Raw genomic sequence first — 11593 nt, forward strand, 5'->3', positions numbered from 1 at the left:
TCATTACTGCTCTATTGGAACTGATTTGGTTTATCTCATTGCTGAAGAGGGCCACATCCATCAGAATTGATCATCATATAGTATTGTTGTTGAAATATATAATGATCTCCTGGTCCTGCTCATTTCACTCAGCATCAATTCATGTAAGTCTCTCCAGGCCTTTCTGAAATCATCCTGTTAGTCATTTCTTCTTACAGACCAATAATATTCCACAATATTCATATACCACAATTTATTCAGCCATTCTCCAATTGATGGACATCCACTCAGTTTCCAGTTTTTGGCCACTACAAAGAGGGCTGCCACAAACATTTTGGCACATACAGGTCCCTTTCCCTTCTTTAGTATCTCTTTGGGGTATAAGCCCAGTAGAAACACTGCTGGATCAAAGGGTATGCACAATTTGATAACTTTTTGAGAATAGTTCCAAATTGCTCTCCAGAATGGTTGGATATATTCACATTCCACTATAATGGGCTGAAGCTCTAGTTGATGCACTGAGGTCCCAAGCATGTGAGGCTTAATAGTAATTGGACCATACTCTATTAATATATATGCTTTGGAGAAAGAATGGCCCCCACCCACTCTTTGTGCAAGTCCTGATGTGCTGTATAGGAACTGACATAGGGATGATTTTGGTGGGTGGAGTCAGAGGGGCAGAAAGAGAGGCAGAGAGAGACTGCTGGCCGGGTTTGTGTCAGAGCTGTTCATATTGCTATCGTCACCCCCCTTCACATCCACAAAGAATAAAGATCAAAGATTTTTCCTTAACCTGAATTCCTGACTCTGGCTGATTTTAAAATACGTGGTCACCACATTCCACTAACAATGTATCAGTGTCCCTGTTTTCCCACATCCCCTCCAACATTCTGCATTATCTTTCCCTGTCATTCTAGCCAATCTGACAGGTGTGTAGTGGTATCTCAGAGTTGTCTTAATTTGCATTTCTGATTAATAATGATTTGGAGCATCTTTTCATATGGCTAGAAAATAGTTTCAATTTCATCATCTGAGAATTGTCTGTTCATATCCTTTGACCATTTATCAATTGGAGAATGGCTTGATTTCTTATAAATTAGAGTCAATTCTCTATATATTTTGGAAATGAGGTCTTTATTTGATCCCATTTCTTGCTGCCCTTTTGAGAATATTGTTCCATTGGTCCCTGTTTATTGTGTTTTGCATCTTTGATCCCTGTCACTGATTCTTCATTTGTATACATTCTTTGGTATTCCTAATTTAAAAAAAAAGCTTTCCTTTGCCTCTTCTAAGGTAGCTATGCTGTTATTTCTTTGTTGCTATAATTTTCTTAGTAAAAGTTGTCTTCATCCAATGGCTACATTTTTTTTTCAATTGTGTAATTCTGCTTACTTCCTTACTTTCTGAAACTAACCTTAAGATCACAAGGGAACTCTTAATTGCCAAATTAATCATGTTTTCTTCATTTTTTTTTGGCTATTTTATCATTATGTCTTCAGTTTTTGACACCACTACCACCAGAAAGAAATTATGAAAGTACTTCTGGTTACTATCTAATTTTGTATTAAAAACAAATAAATATATATACACACACATACACACACACACACACACACATACACACAAAATTTGTATATAAAACATGTATACCTAACTATCTAATGGTTTTTCTATCTAATTACTTTTCTCTCAAAAGATCACAGGTCTTCAATTTAAAGAACCATCAAGATCATATAGTCTATCTCTCTCATTTTACAGATGAAAGGAAGCTGTAACAAGGAAATAATTTCACATAGGTTGTATATATACAATGTCTATAGACATTCAGGGATTTTAATGACTTCTCTATGCTCTTCCCAAACCTTTAACATGGATTTGATGTGAGCTCTCTTTTCTCCCTTGTTCACATAGGTTCAATTTTCTCTCCCATCTCCATTTCTGCATTTATTTTTTTCGTCCTCTCTTTCATTCTCTCTATCTTTCCCTTTGCTTGTCTCTTTCTCCCCTCTCTGTCTTCTTCTCTCCCTCCTCACCCTTTCTCCTCCCTTGCCCTGCATTGTGAAGATACAACCATAAATGGCTGTATCTAACCACAGAACTTTAAAAAAGTCATCCAGAAACTCATGAATATAGGAAAGAGATTCTGCCAAAAAAGTCAATTACAGTATAAACAAGACAGAAATTTCTCAGCATGAGCCATACATACTTGTAGTATATAGAGCTAAAGCAGAAGCCTTTCTCAATGCTGTCAGAAACTTATAACATGAAGCCACAGGTCCTATATAAGTAGTCCCCATGAACATTTGGAATGGAGATTTTCCTAAAATTGCACACCTCATGTTTCTTTTGAGCTACTGCAATTATGGTTTGTTCATAGAGCACAGTGCCTTCTTTAAAATGGGCATGTTATGCTGGGTAGTCCTTTGTTAGTAACTCCCATGTCACACAATTCCAAAGTTCTTCCGAGAGACCTTAAGAGGGTCTTTGTATTGCTTTTTCTGACCTCTGGAGAGGTTTTGTCTTGTGTGAGTTCTCCATAAAATAGTCTTTTAAGCAAACAGACATTTAACATTTGAACAAAATGACCATCCCATTAGAGTTGTGCTCTTTGTTGTATAATTTGAATGCTTGACAGTTTAACTCTAGAAAAGACCTCAATGCTCTTACATTATACTGCCAGGTGATTTTCAGAATCTTTCTAAAACAATTCAAATGGAAGTGATTCAGTTTTCTGGAATGGTGTTAGTATGCTATCCAGATTTTACAGGCATACAGCAGTGAAGTCAGCCCAATGGCTCCATGGATCTTTAATTTGGTAGGCAGCTTTTTCTCACACACTTTTCTCCAAAACACCCCAAATAGTTAGTTCTGGCAATGTGTGTGTCAACTTCATTATCTGTATTTTTATACCACCAAGGTTAAATGAACTTAGCCACAGTATTTAAAATTTTTCCATTTGCTATAACCAGTGGTCAAAGAGTTATAGCACTATTAGGTCTATTTCCAAAGGTTATCAGAGATAAAGGGACAAAAAAATCCCATATGTTCCAAAACATTTACAACAACACTCTTTTTGTTGGCAAAGAACTGGAAATTGAGGGGATGCCCATCAACTGGGGAATAGTTAAACAAGTTGTTGTATGTGATTATGATGGAATATTACTGTGCTATAGAAAAATATGGAAATACCTATGACAAATAATGAAGAGTGAAATGAACAGAACATTCTGTAGAGTAATAGCAATATTGTTCAAAGAAAAAGTGGAATATTATAGGATACTCAAACAACTACAAAGGATTTATGAAGGAAGCTGCTATATACCTGCAGAGAGAAAAAAAAGTGAGGAACAGAAGTACATAAATAGTATGGTTTTACATGTGTGTGTGTGTGTGTGTGTGTAATGGTAGTCTCCTGTAGTATTGGAGTAAAGAGGGAGGGAGAAAAAAAGGAAAAAAATGACCAATAATAATTTTCTATTAGATAAATGAACAAAAGATACAAATGGTACTCAAAAGAATTGGAAAGCATTCATAATCATATGAAAGAAATGCTCCAAATCACTAATAAGAGAAATGTAATTTCTCTAAGCTTTTACCTCATGCACCATATATTGGAAAAGATGACAAAAAAAGGCAATCAGTGTTGAAGGCTTTATGAGATGATAAATGCAGTCATACATTGTTAGTGGATCTGTGAAATGGTCTAGTAATTTAGAAAGGCATTTGGAATTATGAAAATAAAATTACTTTTTAGTCCATATCCTTTGAATCATTGACAGTTTAACTCTAGAAAAGACCTCAATGCTCTTACATTGCTAGGCTTGGTTGTCTTTTTTTCTTAAAGAAGACTAATAACATCATTGTTGGAGTTAAGATACAATGTGTCCAATTGTGATAGGACCAAAATGAGTTCAGAAGACTCTGTCATCATAGATTCAGCACAAATAGTACATGTGCACATGAGTTTATGACCCAAAGAACTTATTTATAAGAAGAAAATTCCCCCCCAGACAACAATATATGTACAGCAGAATGTTTTGTGATAGTAAAGAATTGGAAACAAGATAGATGCCTATTGATTGGAAATAGACAAAATAAATTCTGATCCATGAATGCTATGATATTACTGGGCTGAAAGAAATTAAGAATGTAATGAGTACAGAGAAGCATGGAAAAATCTGCATGAACTAATGAAGACAGAAGTAAGCGGAAATTATATATACAATAATACATACAATGACTACACAACAATGTAAATAGAACAACCATGCACAGAAAAATATCAACAGTTAAGGTAGCAGATTATTAAGATCAAGCATAACTCAAATGAAAAGAGCAGACATTCTCAACCCATCCCTTCATGCAGGTGGGAGGTCCACCAATATCACACATTACATAATTTATTGAAATTTTTTAAAGTGCATTAATAAATTGTATTGTTTTTTCATCCTTCTCCTCCTCCTCTTACTTTCTCTCTTCCCTTCCTCCCCTTTTCCTCTGTCTTCTTTTTAAGATACTATTCGTTAGATGAGATATCTCTGAGAGTGGGAGAGAGTTCAGGAAACTATGATGATATTAAAAAAGACATTAATTCAAACTTATTTTAAAAAATGTTACATATTTAAAAGAAAAGTTTTAATATATAGTAGTTTACAGTTTAATATGATTAACGTATATGACTCAAAATTTCAAGTATAATTCTTTGCATTTATACTATGTATATGGAAATTGAAATTTTATTTGGTATTAAGTTCAAGTTTTTTTTAAAAGGTGAAGAACCACTACTTGTACGATTTGTGTCACTTATCCTCTTTTACACCTCTGTACAAGCCTCATAGATAGCCAAAGTATGCAGGTATTTAGCAAATCTTTCCAGTAAATTGAATTTGATGAAAAGTAGAGCTGACACTCCCTTCACACATATTAGGTCTGGGCATACCAGAGCCAGAGACACATCAGACACACTTGAGACTTTGCTTTGCTGATACCTACAATTTCTTTGTACACAACATATAATATATATGAGTAATTTTTGTCTTAGTCCTTCAAGCAAAAACAAATGTTTCTAGAGTTTTCTTCAAATGTCTCATAAATGAGTGGGATCTGTGTTATCTAATGCAACATATAACCCAAATTTTCAAGTCTTACCATCATTTCCATGTGGGATTCAAGTGGAAAACACCCCTTTGCAATTTCTTATGGGATCATGATTTTTGCTTGTGGGAATTGGGATAGTCTCCTTCCTGGTCTCATGTCCTTTTCCTAAATCTGTTGTGGTCTTCAACTTCCGTGCCATTAGAACTACATTCTGTTCATGAGAGCATAAAACCAGCATATAGCCATCTTCTCCACAGTTTTGACAGAACAGTCTATTTTTCTAGTTTTCTTCTAGTGATAGTATTCATATTTCAGGTTAGTTTGCTCTCTACTCTCTTTCACCAATTCCTTTCCAGATAGAAATAATTTTCCCTATTTCTAATCAATATTTCTGTGAGTTTCTTGCACCTGCAAGGCTCATTCCCTATTTAGTTACTTTGGATGATTCATGAGGAAGAAGGGATCAAATATCTGTGCAAGTGGTAATTTCCATTCATTCAGATGCTCCATGTATTTTAATTTAATTCTTTTTTTTTTTTTTTACATTATTTAGACATTTTAAAATCACCATAGCCTACTAGTCTTTTGGCTATTTGTTTCAAATTTCTCTTAGCTACTTTTTCAAGAGGAACTATTCTTTTCTGTATTAGTCTCAATATGACAAAAATTGGAATAGGAATGTCCTTTTGTGATGAATGATATTGCCAAACTCTGAAAGCTGTAAGTTTTCTGACACATTAAGTGCTCTAAAAATAATTTTTATACTTCTATGTGTGGATTCCAGGTTCTCTCTATCTTAGATCCCACAGATATTTTAAAAAACAAAATCATGTTTTTGAAACATGATTAAAAATTTAATTTAATAAATAATCCATTTTAATTAAAAAATTCAATAACAGTTCTCCCTCAGTACTATTGAACATATTTTAAGAAATAAGCAAGGGTTAAATTGTAACATAGCATGGTCTTCTGGAATAGTCTTTTAAAATTCTTTAAGTTCTTTCAAGGAGACAAGGTGTACATGCTTGAACTGAATTCAGGTTCATCCTGCCAAAATTACACTAATATAATTGAAGCATTTAAGTCCTAATAAGTAACTAGATGATAATTCTGGAAACAAAGGAAAGGGGAAAGGGCATTTCAGAGAAAGAGGAGGAGGCAGAAGGAAATTATTATCTTACATACATTGACAGAGCTAACTAATATATATATCTAATAAATGTATCTTTCCATGAATACATATATATAAAATATGTATATACATGGATAGCTGCATATACACATATATGGATAAATCTATATATGTATTAGATATAGATTTCTACATGTAGTTATATACATAATATATATTTGCATGTGTATATATCCACACGTACATATGTATTTGCAATTTGATTCACATCTATGATGTAGGTTTATGCTTAAAGTCATAGGATTTATGTATTTTAAGGGTGGTTATGAAGTGGATCATCATACCTTTCGAATGCAAAATTCAAAGTTAGTTCTGTTGTAATTTTGTTAAATTTTCATTTGTTTGCTAAATTTTCATTGCTTGTCTATATAAATGCTGATATAGTCTGTATAAATACTGATATTAAATCAATAGAAATTAAAGTTTCACCCGTTGCTTAATCACTAGATTGGATTAGTAGTCTTTCTCTCTAATAGAAATGTTCACTTTTTTGCATCTAAACAGATCAAGACAACTTGCCTTTTAAAAAATTAATTAATAGTAAATAGTATTTATCTTTCTAAATACATGGAAAGATAGTTTTCAACTTTTTTTCAACATTTTGATAAACTTTGTGTCCCAATTTTTTCTCCTTCTCTTCCTTACATTCTCCCTCCTCAAGGCAGCAAGTAATTTGATATAGATTAAATATGTACAATTATTTTTTTTATTTTCAAAACATATATAGATAATTTTTCAACACTCACCCCTGTAAAACCTTGTGTTCCTTGTGTTTTCCCTTCCTTCCCTCCACCCTCTCCCCTAGATGGCAAGTAATCCAATAAATGTTATAAATGTTAAGATACATGTTAAATCCAATATATGTAAACATTTATACAATTATCATGCTGCACAAGAAAAATCAGATCAAAAGGGTAAAAAATGAGAAAGAAAACAAAATGCAAGTAAACAACAACAAAAAAGTGAAAATGCTGTGTTGTGATCTCCCCTCAGTTCCCACAGTGCTTTCTCTAGATGTAGGTGGCTCTCTTCATCACAAAATCATTGGAACTGGCCTCAATTATCTCATTGTTGGAAAGAGTCACGTCCATCAGAATTTTTGTATAATAGTGATGTTGCCATGTACAATGATCTTCCTGGTTCTGCTCATTTAACTTAGCATCAACTCATGTAAGTCTCTCCAGGCCTCTCTAAAATCATCATGCTGATTGTTTCTTATAGAACAATAATATTCTATAACATTCATATACCATAACTTATTCAACCATTTTCCGACTGATGGACATCCACTCAGTTTCTAGTTTCCTGCCACTATAGAAAGGGCTGCCACAAACATTTTTGCACATGTGGGTCTCTTTCCCTCCTTTAAGATTTCTTTGGGATATAGGCCCAGTAGAAAAACTGCTGAATCAAAGGGTAGGAACAATTTGATTAACTTTTTCAGCAAGTTCCAAATTGCGCTCCAGAATGGTTGCATCTGTTCACAATTCCACCAACAATGTATTAGTATCCCAGTTTTCCCACATCCCCTCCAAAATTTGTCATGATCTTTTCCTGTCCTCTTAGCCAATCTGATAGGTGTGTAGTGGTATCTCAGAATCGTCCTAATTTGCATTTCTCTGATCAATAGTGATTTGGAACACCTTTTCATATGACTAGAAATAATTTTGATTTCTTCATCTGATAATTATCTATTCATATCCTTTGGCCATTTATCAACTGGAGAATGACCTGAATTCTTATAAAATTGAGTCAATTCTCTATATGTTTTAGAAATGAGGCCTTTATCAGAATCCTTAAATGTAAAAATGTTTTCCCAATTTATTGTTTCCCTTCTAATCCTGTCTGCATTAGTTTTGTTTGTACAAAACCTTTTTAAATTTAATATAATCAAACTATTTGGTGTTCAATAATGAATCCCAGGTCTTCTTTGTTCACACATTCCTTCCTTCTCCACAGATTTGAGAGGTAAACTATCATATGTTCTTCTAATTTGCTTATAATATCACTCTTTATGTCTAAATCATGAACCCATTTCGACCTTATCTTGGTATATGGTATTAGATGAGGGTCAGTGCCTAGTTTCTGCTATACTAGTTTCCAATTTTCCCAACAATTTTTGTTCAATAGTGAATTCTTATCACCAAAGTTGGGGTTTTTGGGTTTGTTAAACACTAGATTGCTATAGTTATTAACTATTTCGTCCTGTGAACCTAACCTATTTCACTGATTGACTATTCTATTTCTTAGCCAGTATCAAATGATTTTTGATGACCACTGCTTTATAATATAGTTTTAGGTCTGGCACAGTAGGCCACCTTCATTGGTATTTTTTCCCATTAATTCCCTCGAAATTCTTGACCTTTTGTTCTTCCAGATGAACTTAGTTATTTTTCCTAAATGTGTAAAATAATTTCTTGGAAGTTTTATTGGTATGGCACTAAATAAGTAGATTAGTTTAGGTAGTATTGTCATTTTTATTTTATTCGCTTGGCCTACCCATGAGTACTTGATATTTTGCCAACTGATTAGATCTGACCTTATTTATGTGGAAAGTTGTAATGTTCTCTCTAAAATGTAATGTTCTCTGTTGAGGTTTTCTTGGGGTCTCTGGGAGCAGCCTTTGTTGCAGTTCAGTAATCACCACAAGTGCAGTCAGGTGTTGAAGTCCAAATCCTTTATTATCTCTTTCAAAGTTCTATCTCCTTCACTTGGGATTCAGCTAGTTTTCTGGGGGCCTTATGGAGTCTTGGTTTCAGTGGAGAAGTAAAGGAGGCGAGCCTGCCACTAAGGTGGTGTGAGATGGCATGAATCTTTCTGAGTCCAAGGGTATGTGCTCCAGTCTTCTGTCTGCTTGTCTCTGAACCTCTCTGGCTGAGGTTTCTAGCTTATAAGCTCCACATTCAGTACAAACCAATCATTATATCACTAGGAAACCATTATTTGTTGTTGGATTAAATCAATGCTAAACTAGATTCAACCACTGTCTCCTCAATTTCACTTAGTACCTTGTTTCAAGTTCTGGCCCATAACATCTCCTTGTAGGATTAAATCAATCATACTGAACCATGCTAAATTAGATAATTATTGTCTCTATCAATTTCACTGACTTAGTACCTTGTAAGAATCCTTTGTTTCAAGTTCAGAGTTCTGGCCCATAACAGAAAATGTGTGAAGTCTGGGTTAGCTCCCTGGAAACCTCAGAATCAGCCAGAGTTAGGATAAGCAAAAGTCCTTGATCTTTAGGATGACAAGTGAAGGGGATAAACAAAACTGCCACCAGCTCTCCACCAACCTCCCTTTACCTCGTCCTCTTCCAAAATGACTCTGACTTGTCTCACTCCATCCCCTAATCCCTCCTACGATTACCTGTATATACCAAAAGATCGTGCCAGCATGGAATAGTGAGAAGGGCCATTTTCCCAAGCACATGCTAATAAAGTTATTGTCCAATAAATAATTTTCCTTAAGTGCTTGGTTGTCCGATTTCAGTGCACCTATTCAGAGTTTTCAGACTTTTACTTTGTTTTGTTTTGTAGTTGTGTTCATATAGTTCCAGACTTTCCCTTGACAGATAGATTCCCAAATATTTTATACTATTGACAGTTATTTTGAATGGAATTTCTCTTTGTATCTCTTGCTGGTGGGCTTTCTTGGTAATATATAAAAATGCTAATGATTTATGTGGATTTATTTGATGTCCTTCAACTCTGCTAACATTGTAAATTGTTTCTAATTGCTTTTTAGTTGATTCTCTAGGATTCTCTAAGAATACCATCATATCATCTGCAATGAGTGATAATTTGGTTTACTCATTACCTACTCTAATTCCTTCAATTTCTTTTTCTTCTCTTAATGCCAAAGCCAAAATTTCTAATACAATATTAAATCATAATGGTGAGAGTGAGCAACTTTGTTTCACTCATGATCTTACTGAGAATGCTTCTAGTTTGTCTCCATTACATATGATGCTTGCTGATGGTTTTAAATAGATGCTACTAATCATTTTAAGGAAAACTCCATTTATTCCTATACTCTCTAGTGCTTTTAATAGGAATGGGTGTTGGATTTTATCAAATGCTTTTCCTGCATCTATTGAGATAATCATATGATTTTTGTCAATTTGATTATTGATATAGTCAATTATGCTAATACTTTTCCTAATATTGAACCAGCTCTGCATTCCTGATAAATCTTACTTGGTTATAGTGTATTATCCTGGGGATTACTTTCTATAATCTTTTTGTTAATATTTTATTCAATAGTTTTGCATCAATATTCATTAGAGAAATTGGTCTATAATTTTCTTTCTCTGTTTTCACACTACCTGATTTAAGATCAGCACCATATTTGTGATAAAAAGAATTTTGTAAAAGTCCTTCTTTCCCTACTTTTTCAAATAGTTTCTATAGTACTGGAATTAATTATTCTTTAAGTGTTTGGTAGAATTCACATGTAAAGGCAACTGGCCCTGGAGATTTTTTCTTAAGGGGTTTATTAATAAGTTGTTCTATTTCTTTTTCTAAAATGGGACTATTTAAGTAATTTATTTCCTCTTTTGTTAACCTGGGAAATCTATATTTTGTAGATATTCCTCCATTTCACTTAGATTATCAAATTTATTGACATATAGTTGAGCAATGTAACTCCTAATTATTGCTCAAATTTCCTCTTAATTGGTGGAAAGTTCTCCCTTTTCATTTTTGAGACTAATGATTTGATTTTCTTCTTACCTTTTTCTAATCAAATTAATTAAAGCTTTATCTGTTTTGTTTCTTTTTGTGAAACCAATTCAGTTTTATTTATTAATTCACCAGTTTCTTACTTTCAATTTTATTAATCTCTTTATTTTCAGAATTTCAAATTTGGTATTTAATCTCTCTTCCTAATTTTTTTAGTTGTAAGCCCAATCTTCTCTTTATTTTATGTAAGTAAGCAGCTAGAGATATAAAATTTGCCCTAATAACCACTTTGGCTGCATCCCACAAATTTCGGCATATTGTCTCATTATTGTAATTCTCTTAGATTTGTTGTTTCACTCATTCATTCTTAAGGATTAGATTATATACTCTCCAATTAATTTTTGCTCTATTTCCCCCTGGTTTTTTATTGCTTGTGATTTTTATGGCGTCAGGATCTGAAAAAAAATTGATTAACCATTTCTGCCTTTCTGCATTTCTGCATTTGATTTTGAGATTTTTATGCCCTAATACATGATCAATTTTTGTATCAGTTCCATGAACCACCAAGAAAAAAATTGACATCCTTTCTCTCTCTATTCAATTTTCTCCAAAGATTTATCTTATCTAAGTTTTCTTACATTCT

The sequence above is a fragment of the Antechinus flavipes genome, chromosome 1 (genome assembly GCF_016432865.1).
Source record: "Antechinus flavipes isolate AdamAnt ecotype Samford, QLD, Australia chromosome 1, AdamAnt_v2, whole genome shotgun sequence".
NCBI classification, from domain to species: Eukaryota; Metazoa; Chordata; class Mammalia; order Dasyuromorphia; family Dasyuridae; genus Antechinus; species Antechinus flavipes.